Source organism: Protopterus annectens, chromosome 8.part1 (genome assembly GCF_019279795.1).
Source record: "Protopterus annectens isolate FY-2018-M chromosome 8.part1, PAN1.0, whole genome shotgun sequence".
Classification (NCBI taxonomy): Eukaryota; Metazoa; Chordata; order Ceratodontiformes; family Protopteridae; genus Protopterus; species Protopterus annectens.
Window position 1 is genome coordinate 70,490,649 of NC_056742.1, and position 15,764 is coordinate 70,506,412.

Below are 15,764 nucleotides of genomic sequence, written 5' to 3' on the forward strand. Positions count from 1 at the left end.
GCTTGTTTGGGAGTCATACATATGTCCTTCCATTGTTTCATTGTTGATCCTGCCTCTTAAACCTGGTTGATTTCTTTGAAACAGTCACCAAGGCCATTGACGAGGGGAAGGTGGTCCACACAGCCTACCTGGACCTCGCAAAAGCCATCGATACAATACCCCACTCGAGCATTATACATAAGCTTACCAGCTTAAATATAAACTCCTATGTCACTAGATGGGTTGCAAACTGGCTCAAGGACAGAACCCACATGGTTAGAATTGCTGGAGCCATGTCAGACTCCAAACCAGTTACAAGTGGCGTCCCACAAGGCTCAGTCCTGGGACCTCTCTTGTTCGGTATATATTTCTCGGAGGTACAGGCCAACACGGAATGTCTGTGGCTGACTAAGTTCGCAGATGACTGCAAACTGGGCACCATTATCGACTCTCCAGCCAACACAAGCTTCCTCCAAAAGGGCCTCATAGAAACAGACAACTGGTGCCAGAGCCATGGCCTCAAGCTAAACGCCAAAAAGTGTATAGTCATCCCCTTTGGCAAAAACAAAGTGCCCACAAATTACCACATAGGTGGTAATCCATTAAGTACAGAAGAAGTAATTAGGGACCTGGGGACCCAAGTTGATAGCAATCTCTCATTTGACAACCACGTGGCCAAAGTGGTTAGAAAAACATTTTATACAGCCCACCTAATCATGAAGGGATTCACATCTAGATCAGGGGAGGTCATCGTGCCTCTTTACTCATCCCTCATCAGGCCCATAACTGAGTACAATGCCCCTTTTGGGATGTACCTTACTAGACACCTGCAGCAACTGGAAAGACCCCAAAAGTACCTCACCAAGAGAATCAAAGGGCTCAAACAGATGCCATATGCTGCCCGGTTAAAGAAACTCCAGCTCAACTCAGTGGCATACCGCCTGTTCAGAGGCGATCTGTGCCTGACGTATAAAGCCATGTCCAACCCGGAATTAATGGACATGCTGCACCTCAGAAAATCCAAATCCCATCGAGCTACGTGCTTGAGAGACTTGAACCTCAGCACTGAAATAAATAGGACATGCTGGAGGGACTGATTAATAACCCAGAGGCTCCCTTCACTCTGGAATAAAATCCCAGTCCAGGTTAGGCAAAGTCCCTCATTGACTCTCTTCAAGAGGAATCTTAATGAGTGGATGGGAGATCGTAGGTTTACCCCGGGTATCACTTCTGTGTCACTGTTAGACAGAGGCACAGTATACTAACCTCGAAAAAGGGCATAGCAAAATTCATTTAATATGGGTGGCGAAAGCCAAACACACTCTGGCTAGGCTTATAAATGCCCTAGGGCAGATAGCCTAGTATGAACCTATGAACCTATAATCTCTCTTCCTAATCCTTTCTAACCTTCTCTGATAGATTCTTATAGTTATTATGCAATATTTTGTATGCCCAGCTAATTATCCCTTTTTAACAAAAGCTTCTGTTCTAGATTTTACTAAAAACTCCAAGAATGATGGTCTTTCACTCAGGCTCTTCCTATTCCTTTTTCTTTGCCTATACTCAGCTATCAATCCCTGATAGGGAAAGCAGTCTCTAGCCTGCAATCCAAATATTTTCTTGATTCTTCCCATTCTATTACCCTTTCCTCTCTAGATATTAGCTCCCAGTACCTTGGTTCCTTTGCCAATTTTCTCTAGTAAATTCCAGCCCCCTCTTGCCTATTCTCCATACCCTTAATTGTAGTCATACCTGTTGACAAAATGCCCTTTCTGCAGTCTTCTGTTTACTTAGTCCTTAGAATACCTTCTGCCACTTTATGAATATACTATTCTGTGTGGCTGTTTTTTCTTCATTAAGGACCTGCACCCAAAATCCCACTGTCTCCTTATTTCTTGATTTTTCCTCCTGCTTCATCATCATCCATTTCTCCTCTGAGTTATATATTTCTGTTTGAGCTTGTATATGACCCATAGCTATGTAGCTTGAAAATATCCCAACAGATCAGGTAATCCCAATCCACCTTGTTATATTGAAAGAATCAACTTATCCCTCTAGACCCTTGCCCTTTCCCCCTCCCAGATATAATAATTCAACTCTTTATTAATTACTGTTGACAACTTCTCCTCTGCTTGATAAAAAATGCTTGAACAGTATATAAAACTAAAGTGACTAAAAATATTTTCACTGTTTGTATCTTCCTATCCATAACAATAAACACAAGCTTCTGGTTTCTCACTTTTTGTATTATCCTTTGTTTAGTCTCTTCCCACATATCCTTAGCTGCTATAACAGAAGTTCTATTAATCCATACTCCTAAATACTTTGATTAATCATGTACCCATAAATATGGATATTGTCCTACCAATTCATGTGTTGTTGCACAGTATACAGCTATAGACTTTTGTTTTATCTTCATTAAATTTATATCCCAGAAAAACTTAAAACTGTTTCAAGATACTCCACAACACTGAGATGCACATTTCTGTTTTTTTTTTCAGTTACAAAATTATATTGTCTGCATATAAAGCCAATTTTGCTTGATTACCATACCAATTATATCTTTGAATTTCTGAGTCCCCTGTTTTCTTTCCCAGGGGCTCTAAATATAAAGCAAATAACAAAGGAGAAAGAGGACACCCTTGCCTAGTTCCTCTGTGCAGACACAACTTGTCAGAAATGAACCCTTCCAATTTAATTTTTGCTTCCAATGCCTTATGTATATCCTCCTAATTAACCTTATTATTATATCAGGGAATGCAAATGCTTCTATTGCTCTGCTCATAAAATCCTAGTGTACTCTGTTGAATGCTTATTCTGTATCAAGACCCAACAACAACAGCAGTATTTTCTTGTATTCTGCTTGCTTCTGGATTATCCTTGTTCTATTAATGTTGTCAAATGTTTATCTCCCGTCCACAAAACCATATTGATCCATATCTATCAATTTTGGCTAAATATTTGCCATTCTTTTATCTATCATAGACATAAACACTTTATAATCATGGTTTAAAACTGAAATGGGCCTATATGAATCTGAGTCTGGTAAGTCTTTACTGTCTTAAGATATTACAGCCACCAAAGTTTTATTCCATGATGCTGGTACTTCCCCTCCTTTTAAAATACTGTTGACAAAATTTCCTTTCTCCAGTCTTCTGTTGGCTTAGTTCTTAGAATACTTTCTGCTACTTTATGAATATACTAAGCACTGTTTCCTAGATCTTTATCACTTTTTTCCCTCCTAGCTTCCATACTTCCACATGAATACCATCTATTCCTGGAGGCAATTTTGGAGATTGTACATCACCATTTTTATCTTTTCTCCTCCCATCTTAAGTATTAATTGTTGAGTCTTGTCTACCTCTAGCCTTGGCATACTTAACTCTTCCATAAATATTGCCATTTCTTGTTTTCCACATTTCTCTGCTTTCTACAAATGCTCATAACATTTTCAAAATATCTGTAATACCTCTACAGGCTCTTTGCTTATTTTTCTGTTATAGGCTCCCTGAGTTTGGTAGCAACCCTTTCCATTGTCTGTCGCCTAAGTCATTGTGATAAAAGTTTTTGTGCTCTGGGGTTATTATCAAAACATGCATATTATCCACATACTCCCATATTTTTTCTATAGCACTCTGCAGTTGCACCTCTTCTTGTTATTTGGGATTCCCCTTATTGTAATACTTTAACCTTTGCCAGCCCTTCTAAATAATGACTATTACTTCTTAATTTTATATCTTTTGTTTATTTGTACCCTATTCCTAAACTCTACTTTTATTTTCCCCACTTAATAGCTATAACTTCTGAAGAAATGTCTATCTTTCCTACTAACTCTTGAAAAAATTCTACTACCCTTTCCTTAAATTCCTCTCTATTTAACAGGTTGATGGGGAAGCACCAGTTTCTCATTTTTACTTCATTACCCTGCATTTTCTATTTTAGTTGTTATTGGTTCATGATCTGAAGTATTTAATGGATGTGTGTTGAAGCTTTCAAATAAATGCACATGTTCCTGTGAAATATGATTTCTGTCTAGTGTAGCCCAATTACTGTACCTTGGGGAATACTATGTAAATTCTCTGAGTTCCTGCTACTGAATTCACGTCTTCCATACCAAATATTTTCAGGAATTTCTTCAGAAATCTGCCTTCGTTTGTTATATGTTCTCTTCTAGGTTCCCCAGTGCATCCTCACTGTTGCAAGTCAAATTCCAGTCCCCATGTTTAAGCAATACTTCCTGCTGAAAGCTGATTATTTCTCCCAAAACTTTCTTAAGCTCCATAATAAATTTTAGGAGGTATATAAATACATATCAGCATAATCTTTCTCACTTGCTAGTATCTCTTTACTACCTTAAATCTGATAATTTTCTCTTGTATTTCCTCTTCTAATATTTGTGTTATATGCAAGCATTATTGTTTGGTAGGTTGATCTTTTAAACAGTTGCTTCTTGTCATCTCCATTTGAACCTATGTCACATTTTACATGACTTTTTGTTTTAATGAAACCCCTCAAAAATACATGCCCAGAATACCTCCATAATCTATTAACTTAAAACAAACACAAAAAGCTTTGTACTTTTTCAAATAATGAAGTTTAACCCTCCTGATATGAGCTGTTGCTCCATATTGACAGCTGCACACACAGGCAAAACCCAACCTAAGATATATGTTGCAGCCCGTGTTCCTGCTTAAATTAATTACTGTCCGTTCTTGTCTTATTTTTATCACTCTCCAGATATGAAAAACATCTTGAAATCTTCAGAAAACATTAATTTTTAGCCTTAAAAAAAGTCCTCTGGCTTTTTTATTTCATACTGGTCAGCTTGTCTCAATGGAAAACTATGACAGCTACAGACTTCTCAACTGAGCATTTATTTTCTAAAGGAGAAGTTTTCATTACATTCAGTGTTGTTTTTTTTTACTTTCTTAAACAAAAAATGTGTTACTAGGTTAAGCCAAGGGCCTTAATCTAGACATTCACCTATGCAAAAGTGAGAGAAAATGTATAAACTGTACATATTTTATAATCTGTACATTTGTATGCTTCCATCCCTAACGTCAACAACCCAAAATTTCAGCATATTAACTTTAATATGCTTTTGTCCATCTTTTCTTATCTTTTCACATTGTAATACCTATATTTCCTAAAACAAAAAAAGAAGAAAAAAGGCACTTGCTTACTTTAGTAATTTTATCTCACACATCATTAACTGTAAATTCTTTACTGCATAGCATGCAATTTATATAATGAAATGTTTATGCAAATACTGTTAAAAACAAAAAATGTTTTATTTACAGTTACTTTATTACCCTTTCCTTTTAGCGTCCTTCCGAACATTAATGACATGAAGTAGGGTATATGCTTTTCAGTGCTGCACAAGTTTAACAAAGTCAGCAAAAGTCCAGTCTTTCTCATTTTTCTTGCAAAACCATATTTCAGATGTGATTGATGCTTTATTATCTCACATTTATTCACTAATTTCAGTGTTGGTGGTCTTCTTCCTGTTCATCTCTATCTCCTAATGCCAGACTCTGGTTTAAGTCCAAGGACTCCTGATTCTTCTAGACAACTTCTGTGTTTTTTTTCTGCCTCTCAAGCATTTTCCTTTGGAACATTGAAAATGTTTTACAGGCAAAGTCTCTCTTTCTCTATAAGCGTTAGTATTTGATGAATAAGGAGCAGAGTCCGCTTCTGTTTATTGGCTCACTTTTTGTTGGACAAACTTTTGTATTACCTACTTCCTCTGTTCTGCATCAAAAATTACTTTGTTCCTCCAGGGAAAATATTCTGAAGACTGCTGGAAACAACAAGTTGAATCTCATACCTGCCTCTCAACTTTCCTTGATTGCTTGGATAAATTTGCTTCTCTTCTGCTTGGTGTATGTGGATAATTATTTTCCACAAGCACTCTACTGTCTACAATTTTTAATACTCTGCCCTTTTGACACAAGTCATCACTACAAAACTATTCTCAGGCTTATTGAGTTTAACTGACCAGATACACTGAAATAACTTAATTTGAAGCTATCATGGAATTTCTAATGAAAATGGTGGGAATCTGCCTGGGGGTATGATGCCTTACTGTCACCAGTTATGAATCACCAAAGTCCATGTAATTTTCCAGCTTGCCCTTCTTCACAAAATTTGCCACAGAGGCTAGTTAATGATGCTTTCATTTCTGTTCACACTCAATTCCTAAGCAAATCTTTCTGGAACTCATTTCCCTTATGCCATAACCCTAATCAGGTGGGGTCACTATACTTCAAATACATCCATGGTATGTATGCTCGTCATCAGTTGGACAAGTCTCTCCTCCTCAGTTTTCTCTTATTTTCCTACTTCATTACAACCCCATGCATCATTCTTAGATTTCTAAGAATGCAGCAGAACTTCTTCCATTCTTTCACTTCTCTGCACCCCCCCCCCCACATCATTTCATGTCTTGGGAATAGTTAACCAATATCCAGAAGCAATTGATTTGTTACAAGGTTTTCGCACAGACAGCAAAACATTCCTCTGTTGTTCAATAAGCTATAACAATATTACAGGAAGAATATATAATAACTATCTCTTTCTTCTTATCTTATTACATTCATTTCCATATTCAGTTCTGAGTACATCACCTACTGAGTAAACAGACGTCATTTCAGCATTTCAGTTTTAAATTGTAATTCTGACTACTACAGCAGATAATTTGTTTTCTAAGCAAACACTCATCAGTAAGTAAAAAGAATTAAGCATTCTTTGATTTCTATAGGTTCAAAGGTTCATGGATGATTACTAGGCCAATAACCTCAGGGAGCACTTTTTATGCCAAGCCGTGCTTCCCCAATGTATCTGGCATGTTTTGATGCACTAGTGTTGCTTTATGAGGTAAGTGTAGGCTTGGGCATGAGTGGTCAAGCATTTATAGGCTGCCACTGTCTACTAGAGACACAGGTGCCAGACCAGGGATAAATTTCCAATACCCCATTCTCTGGTCCAAATTGCAATTGAATTTGGTTAAAGAAGAACACTGATTGACATGGATAGAATGCCTGTTTCAGAGAAGTGGTAGTCTCTGAGACACATACTTATCCCTCCATCATGTCTCATTTATGTTGTATGTGGGGCTTATGTCACTAGATCAGGTAATTCTGATGCTATGTATTTTGTGCATGTGCAACAGGTCCATCAGAGTGGGATCAGAGAATGCTTTCTATGCCAGGCATACAAGGCATACATCACCTCTCTGCAGCCTGTATGATGCTGAGTATATTCACAGAACTTTTTGTGAGGAACCACTGAGGACTCTTCAGTTGCTGCTTATGCCTAATAAGATACATTCTGGGGGGGATTGTGCTCAATGATTGGCTTAATGAGGGCTGAGTAGAGTGGAGCTATGACACCCTTGGACCTAGATACCATACCCTTGTTTATAGATTAGGCAACATAGAATGATTTCCTTACCATTGTAGACACACGATGCTGAAAGGCCAGTTTACTGTCTACATACATTCCTATGTTCCTGGCAACTGAGCCTAATACCCATCTTCTCAAAGGATACTCTTGTACATTTTGTGGCATAAAATATTAAATGATCTGTCTGGCACAAGTTATTTATTTGTATCACGCCTTCTTGGAGAGTATTTGTGTCTTTGGGGATTCTATAACAGTGCCCAGTTTGCAGTCCCCTGCGAACCTGGTCAGCCAGAGGTCCTTGACATTGGTATTACCTTCAAAGACATAGATGCCAAAAAGGATCAGCCCCAGCACTGAGCCTTGAGGGTCTTTGCTAGTAACTGGCCTCATTGTGGAGATAGAATCCCCTATCCTGACTTCTTGGGTCTTATCTGAGAGCCAGCTGGCTGTCCAAAAGATAACATGGGATTTATACCTAATTTCTTGAATTTGTCAACAGTACCTGTGTGAGGTATTGTGTCCAGTGCTTTGGCTAGGTTAGGGTAGGCAGTATGCACTGTTTTTCTCATGCACATTGTCCTGGTGACCTTTTTCAAAAAAATCCACCAAGCTGAGTATGCATGACCTGCCCTTGACAAAAGCAGACTGGATTGGAATCAGTGTCTAAATGTTTTCTGTGTTATTTTTTATTATTTCCATGACAATTCTTTACAGGACTTTACACATCAGACTAGTCAAACTTATGGGTCTTTGATTAAGCTAGTACTTAGATGGCCCACTTTGTGTGGAAGGATGATAATTTCACTCCTCCATTCACTTGGCACTAAGCCTGCCTGGAGGTTACGGTTAAATACTGATTCTAGTAGTCCTGATAGGTTGTGTGTCATGCTATTATGGAGGCATCTCAACATATTATTAGGGCTCATTGATGCAGCGTTTTTGGCCTTGGAGAGTGCATTCAGGACCTGTTTGTTCACGATAGTGGGGAGAGTTATAGTTGAAGGTATTTCTTGAGAGAAGGTAAAATTGGAGCTACATTTGTCAGCCAGTAGATTTGCTATATCCTCTAGCTCAGTATAGATAATTCTGCTTACAATTAGTTTGGAACGTTGCTGTGTATTGCCTTTGAGGTTGCAGACACAGCTTAAGAAAACGTGATTCTCCTTGACCCGAGAGGCTATTTTTACCTCAAACTTGGCATTGATAGGCCTCAGTTGCTTGTTTATTTTGATGAGGGTGTTTTCCTTTGGTGGGCATGGCACCTCTAATTTTTTCATTGATTTTTTTCCTTTTGTTATACAGCCCACTAATGCTGGGATTCCACCAGGGTAGCTTGTTTTTTGAGTTTCCCATGTGTTTTTTCCGGGGAGGTATATTTGTCAGTATGCAGCAATTAACATGATTTTGCAGGATTTCTGTGAACAATTACTCATAGGCAGTGGTGTTTTTAAGGTTTGGGAGCTTGGAAATTTGCCAGATTGTCACTTAATTGTAGGAAGTTTGCCTTAGAATAACTCCTAAAAATACCAGGATTGGCTGGGGTCCAAGAGTTAATTTTTATTTCAAAGGAGACAGCTTTATGGTCTGACCAGAAAACTTTGGACATTGCACTGGGTGAAGCAGGGAGGGTGAAATGCAATGTTCTCATATAGTTCTGAGTACCATGTCAAGGATGTTAGTGCCCCTAGTGTGAGTATGAACTACCTGTTTCAGGGTGTTTGAGTTTACAAAAGACCAGGAATTTCTGGGCATGCATGTTTGAATTCATTCACAGTTAATAGCGGGGTAGTTAAAATCACTCATGAATATTGTGTTGGGCTGACTGGGGAGTGTCTGCAGTACACTTACATAAGAGCTGTGGGTTTCCTGGGTCATAAAGGGGGACCATTAGCTTGCAAGGATATGGTATGGTACATTTCTTTGCCTGTGATAGTTTGGAAGTAGAGAAGATCTAGCACTTCATACTGTCTGACCGTGACCAATCTTGATTTGTGTTTGTTTTTGATGTAAATTGAGATACCTCCACCTGTTGTCCCTTCCTGTGAAACAGCTGGTCTAAATGTGTGGAAGGCGTTAAAACCCTGCACTACCAGGGTGCTCTCCTTCATTTTAAGCTATGTTTCAGTAACTACACTAACATATTCTTTATCCAGTGTGAGCAAAGCTTGCAAGAAGTAGAGCTTCTTGTTTAGACTCCTGGTAGTGAACAGTAATGCCTTCAGATCTTCTTGCACTGATTTTGCTATGCTGGAAGGTTAATCAAGTTGCAATGCCCAAAAAAGGCACTGTGGGCGTGGAGAAGGTTTTAGCCAAGGTGGTCATGTGCAGGCCATCCCTGCAAAGCAGTATGGACTGTCAAACATATCTTCCTTGGCTGAGAAATGTTGTCCCCACTTTGAATGACACCAAAATCTGACATAAATATTAAAGTCAATTACCTTTGTTCATATTGTGGCATCATCCTTGGAAAATGTAGAATCCTGCTTCATGCTAGGTTCATACTGACCTGGGAAACTCTGAGAGTTCTGTCATATGTCTCTCTTCGTATAGTGCATTCATGCCCACATGGACTATAATTGAGTCATACGGGTGCTTGTGGTTCACTGACCTGAATGCATGCATGATCTGGCAGATCCTGGGCCCTGATAGGCAACTGACTCTATCCTTACTTAGCCCGGTGAGTGGAACAGTTGGACAGACAAATTAAACATAGTGTGAGACAAGAATCAAGAAAATTTTGAAAAAAAATATTTAGAAAGATATTGAGCATAATAGGAAACCATTTTATAAATACATAAGATGTGGAAGAAGTAAATGCATATAAATTCATAAACTGTGTAGATTCTAAAATGTATTCTCAGACAAAACAGTTCATAGATATATTTATAAAATCTTATGCAAAGCAGTTTGGTTTCATTAAGGGAGTGATAAATTGTCCTTGTGATATCCAGGTAATTTCAGATATTAAAATCAAATTAGATTATATTGAAGAATAACTATACAAACTGAATCCAACAAAGCACAGGGAGATGACGGAATTAGTAATAATGACCTGAGAACACTTCAGCAAAAACTTACAGTACCATTATATCTATTATTTACTTGGTTGTATAAATATGGGGAGATTCCTCAAGACTGGAGATGTGAGCTTATTAAATCTGTCTTTAAGTGGAAAGGGGAATAGAGGAAACCCAGAGTCCTATAGACCTTTAAGTTTACTTTCATATTGTGGAAAAATAATGGAGAAGGTAATATTGGATAAGTTATTGTCAGAACTGGAAAGGTTGTGACCCGAAACCATACATCAGCATGCATATTTTGAAAATATTTCTATCACACAAAAATTCTTCACTGCAATTGAATCATGGCTCTCAAACTCATAACTCATCCTAAACTCTTATGATCTTCCAACCCATCAGACTCTCAGACCCCCCCCCTACCAAATTCTGTATCACTGCTATCGATAATACAACAATTACACCAAAATCTCGCACAAAACCTCTAGGAGGAGTAATTAACAATAATATGGGATTCGACCAACACATATCATTAACAATCTAGAAGATACATAAAAAACTAGGAACTCTATATAGAAATAAACAATTCCTATCCAATAATACTTGGATAGCTATTCTCTGAACCCACCTCCTATCTACACTCCTTTATGCCTCCCATATACTTATAAGTCTTAAGAAAACAGACCTTGAAAATGTATAGTGGTGGGTGTTACTTTGGTAGAGTGCATTTGAGCTTACTGAGGATACTTTTTGTGAGTGACATTGTCTGGGAGGCCTTTGTGGTTTAGGAAGATTACATTTAAGACCATCAGCATATGTGGGTCTGTGTGTCTATTCTATGCTATGTCTGGTGGGTGTAATGTGTGTGCTTCTGACAACCTGTTTAGTATTTTAAGTGCTTGTATGAGAGAGCCTTACCTTCAATGACATTGTGTAACTACATCTCTCACATACTATAACATTTTCTAAAGAATTAGGTGATCATTAGTAGACATAAGATGATTGCTAGACTGATATTTTTCTAATAGAGTCATAGGTGCCATACCAGGGGAATATATTTGATTCATCATCCATTGGTTCATGTTATGCTTGAACAAGTACAAGGAAGAGCCGGTGAGTGGGAAGCCTGTTCCAGTGAAGGGGTAATCTCTGAAACACATACCTATCCCTCAAACATTTCTTATTTATGTTACAAATGAGGTTTAGACCCCTGGATCAGGTATTTCTAATGCTGTTTATTTTGTAGATGTGCAGTAGTTCCATCAGAGGTGGAGCAGAGCATACTTTGAAGGCTAGGTGTAGATTGCTTCTCAGCAGTGTGTAGGATGAGTATAGGGATAGGGCTTTGAGCAGTCCACATAGGACATGCTTTCTACAGCATGTATTCTTTTTCTGAAGAACCTTTGTTGGTGCTCCAGTTGCTGCATTTGCCTAGTGAGTTACATACCAAAGGTGGCATTGTACTCAATGATTGGTCTAATGATGGCCAAACACAAAGGTTTCCAATGTCATTATTTATCATATCCATTATAATTCTTTTGTAGCTTTACATACCAGACTAGTCAGACTTATGGGTCACTAATTACCTGGGTCCATGGATGGCCCACCCTTCTGTAGAGGGATAACAGTTGGAGGCCTCCATTTATTATGCAAGCAACATGTTTGGAGGTAATGCTTAAATAATGATTCCAGTGAGCCTGATAGGCCATGTTCCATGCTATTTAGGAGCCATCCTCAGATGTTATTGGGACCCCATTGATGCAGTGTTTTTGGCTGTGGAGAGAGAAATGAGGATCAGTTCCCTAATGATGTAACAGGAGTTATGTTTGGGGGTATTTCTTGAGAGGTGTCAGTAGGAGAAAGTGGGGTAAGTGGGCCAGTAGATTTGCTATCCATTTATGATTAGTTCTGCACATTGTTGTATATTACCTCTGAGTTTGTGGACATAACCAAAAAAGCTTGTCTTTAGCCTGGGAAGCTTCTTTAACTCATATTTGGCTTTGGTAGACTTAACTAGTTTCCTGAGTTGCTTATTTAGCTTGTTGAGTGAGTACTTACCTTGCTGGGCATTGCACTTCCTAATTTTGGCCATGACTTTCTTCCTCTTATTATTTAAGCTTTTGATGTTGTGATCCCACCAGGGTGGCCAGTTTTTTTTAAATTTGTCCTTTGCTTATTTTGAGTAAGTACCACTACATTAATGCAACTACATACCTGGTTGTAGAGGGTGTTTGTAAACACGTTTGCATAAGTGGCAGCATTTCCTGGGTCTGTAGGAGCTTGAAATTTTGCCTGAGCATCACTTAATAGGAGAATGTTTGCCTTGGAGTAATTCCTAAAAGTTCTAGATGATGTCCCAGGTTTTATTTTTATTTTGAAAGAGACAGCTTTATGGTCTGACCTGACCTTTGCAGGTGCTTCACGTGGGAGTGGGGGGTGCAGCATTTACCCATGCTCTTGAGGTCTAGGGTGAGGATGTTTTCACCCCTACTGGGCATGTGGACTAGCTTGTCTAGGGCATGTGTGCTGGCAAAGTTCAGGAATCTTTGGGCTTGTGAGTTTAGAGTTCTGTGTGATTCCCTGTTTATAGTGGGGGTAGTTGATGTCCTCCATGAGTATGCTTTTGGGTTGAATAGAGAGTAACTCCAGTACATTTATGTAAGTAGTATTGGTTTCCTGGTCATAGATTGGGAACTATAGCTCACAAAGATATGGTATGGCGAGATGTACTTAGAGAAGCTCAAGTGTATCATATTGTTTGAACAGCCTTGAAGGGTATTTATTTCTTATGTAAACTGAGACACCTCCACCCTTTGTCATTATACATGCAGTAGCTGGTCTAAGTGTGTGGAAGATATTGTAGGCATACACTGTTGGGGTGTGCTCAGTGGCTTTAATCAATGTCTCAGTAAATATGCAGATTTCTTAATTCTCCAGGATGAGGAGAGCTTGCAGGGACTGGAATTGTTTTTAGACCTTTAGACACCCCAGCATTGAGCAGTAAAACCATTAGATTATGCTGGGTAGATGTACCTTTGTGGGATGGTTTATCAGGCTGACAATGCCTATAAAAGTCACTATGGGGGTGGATAAAGTTCTAGCAAATATTTGAAAGCTTAAAGGGGGCAGTTGCAGACTATCCATGGTGAGGCAGTGTGGTCTGGCAATCATAACCTCCCTGGTGGCCAAATATTGTACCCCTTCAAATGACACTAAAAACTAAGCAAATTATTAAACTCAATTAGACTAGAAAAAGTGCAGAAAGCAAAAGAAAATACTTATCCAACAAGTTATGTACTATCTGGAACAGAATAGTGCTAATTTTCATTATCCCTAACATTTAGCCATAATATCATGATTGTTAAAGAATTAATAGAACAATTTTCACTTGTTAAAACAAACAGCTTCTTCTTTTATTCAGAAGATATCCTTAGCTTTGCTGTTCACCAAAAATGTGCATGCAATAGACTTTTATAATCTCTGTCTGTTTCTGTCTCTGTTTTTTACAGTTTGTTTGTGTCTTTTGGCTTTTCCCGGTTAGGGGTCGCCACAGCAGAACTCTGGTCTGCTAATGATTGGCAGTAGATTTTTACATGCTGGCTTGCTGGGCCTAATGCACAACCTTCGACGAAGGAACGCCCATTCACGCATGTCGACACACAGAAGACGCTCTCACTAAGAATCGAACGGGCAACGTCTAACTGTGAGGCGCAACGCTACCGCAGCACCTGATGATATGATTATCTGTACTCTTTCAAATCTCCCAGCCATAGCTTTTAGACTCTTTAATCACAGCCACATAGTCTTTCATGCCTCTCAACCTGTTAGCTCAACCATCAGGGACAAGAAAGAAAGACCCAAGTCAGGAACATATTTTAAATATTGCTCTTAAATTGTCAGAATATCATAATTTGCATTAGTGTGCATTTCCTGAGGACATGAAGTCTGAAAGTCAAATGTATACTATTACTTATTGATTGCAGTCTTCAATGGTTTGACAGAAAAACACATATTTTATGCAGAAATGATAAAAAATATGAGTCAAAATCAGGAACATTCTGTAAATATATCCTTAATACTCTTAAATGTAGCTTTATCTTGAAGTAGTGCTATATGCAGAACAAACTTTTGTTCTTTCATTCTGTTTCTCTCATCTTTCTTTCATTCTCTTTCACAAGTATCCAAACCAACAGCTTCCATATAACTCATTAACACCTCTGTGCTGTAGAATGCCACACTTCTAGCAGTGCATACACATTATTACATTCCAGAGCATTTTTCGGGAAAATGAAGTTAGAAAGCATAAAACAAACTAATGTGAATATTTTATGAACAATACAGGCTATCAACATTAAATAGCAATGTTAACAATAAAAAAAATGTTCTTTGTAGTGATTGTAAGAAGTACATTCCATCTTTTCATCAATACTATATTATAGCGCACACAGTGTCATATTTGTATTGAAGTTTCACAAATAATTTGTCCTTGTTATCTTGGAAACTGTACAACCTTGACTTATAGTCTGAGAATGCTGTTAGTCAGACATGACGGTAAGAAATTCCTTTCTGAGTGCTTGTTTATTGAGATTTTCAGAAATATGAAAAAATATGCTTCTTTGTATAATTAGCAATATGAACAGTATCTTTCAAGATGTACAACTTACAGTGCAAACATGAATAACAGTAATCTTAAACATTAAGTATGGTTTCATTTGATGCCACACAACAGTTTGCAAGTCACTTGATTTAAGAAATATTAAGTATGTATGGAAATGTTGCATGGCTTCAGAATTACTACCAAACAAATAGGTAGTAAATAAGTCGACATTGACTATTTATTTATTTTTGTCTCCCACCAAGGCATTTCACACTATGCCTCTCAATAACATGTAGGTCTCCCAGTTATAAAAATATGAACGCAAATATGAATAAATGATGAACAAAGATTCATTTCTCAACTGCAGGGAATCCTAGATTAACAATCTTAATTGTCATTTCATTACTTACACTCTGCCTTTTCTAATATGGCATATTATTAATTGTTTGATCCATAGTTAAGGAAGCCACCCCCCCAAAAATCTTTGAAAGACAAAGAATCTATAAGTGCTAACTGAAAGTATACAAAATACATTACATGCTTGAATGAGATAACAGACTATGCAGACTCAAAAAGAAAAAGTAGCTAGAAACACTCACAAGTCTGTACATACCAATTTCTTCTATTTAAACAAAAAAGAAGAGTAGAAAGAAGAGCTCAGTTACAAATAAATTGGCTGTACACTTCAATGTCTTCTATTAAAAATGGGGGGGTGGGATGGCGTTGCCAGAATTATAGGTTCATACTAGGCTATCTGCCCTAGGGCA

The 15,764-nt window shown here is 38.0% G+C and overlaps 1 protein-coding gene across 1 annotated transcript in view; it reads left to right on the forward strand.

The window, feature by feature from the left end:
- Window positions 1-15,764, forward strand: part of LOC122810195 (neural-cadherin-like) — a 1,307,756-nt gene that overhangs the window by 308,900 nt on the left and 983,092 nt on the right. The window lies entirely within an intron of this gene.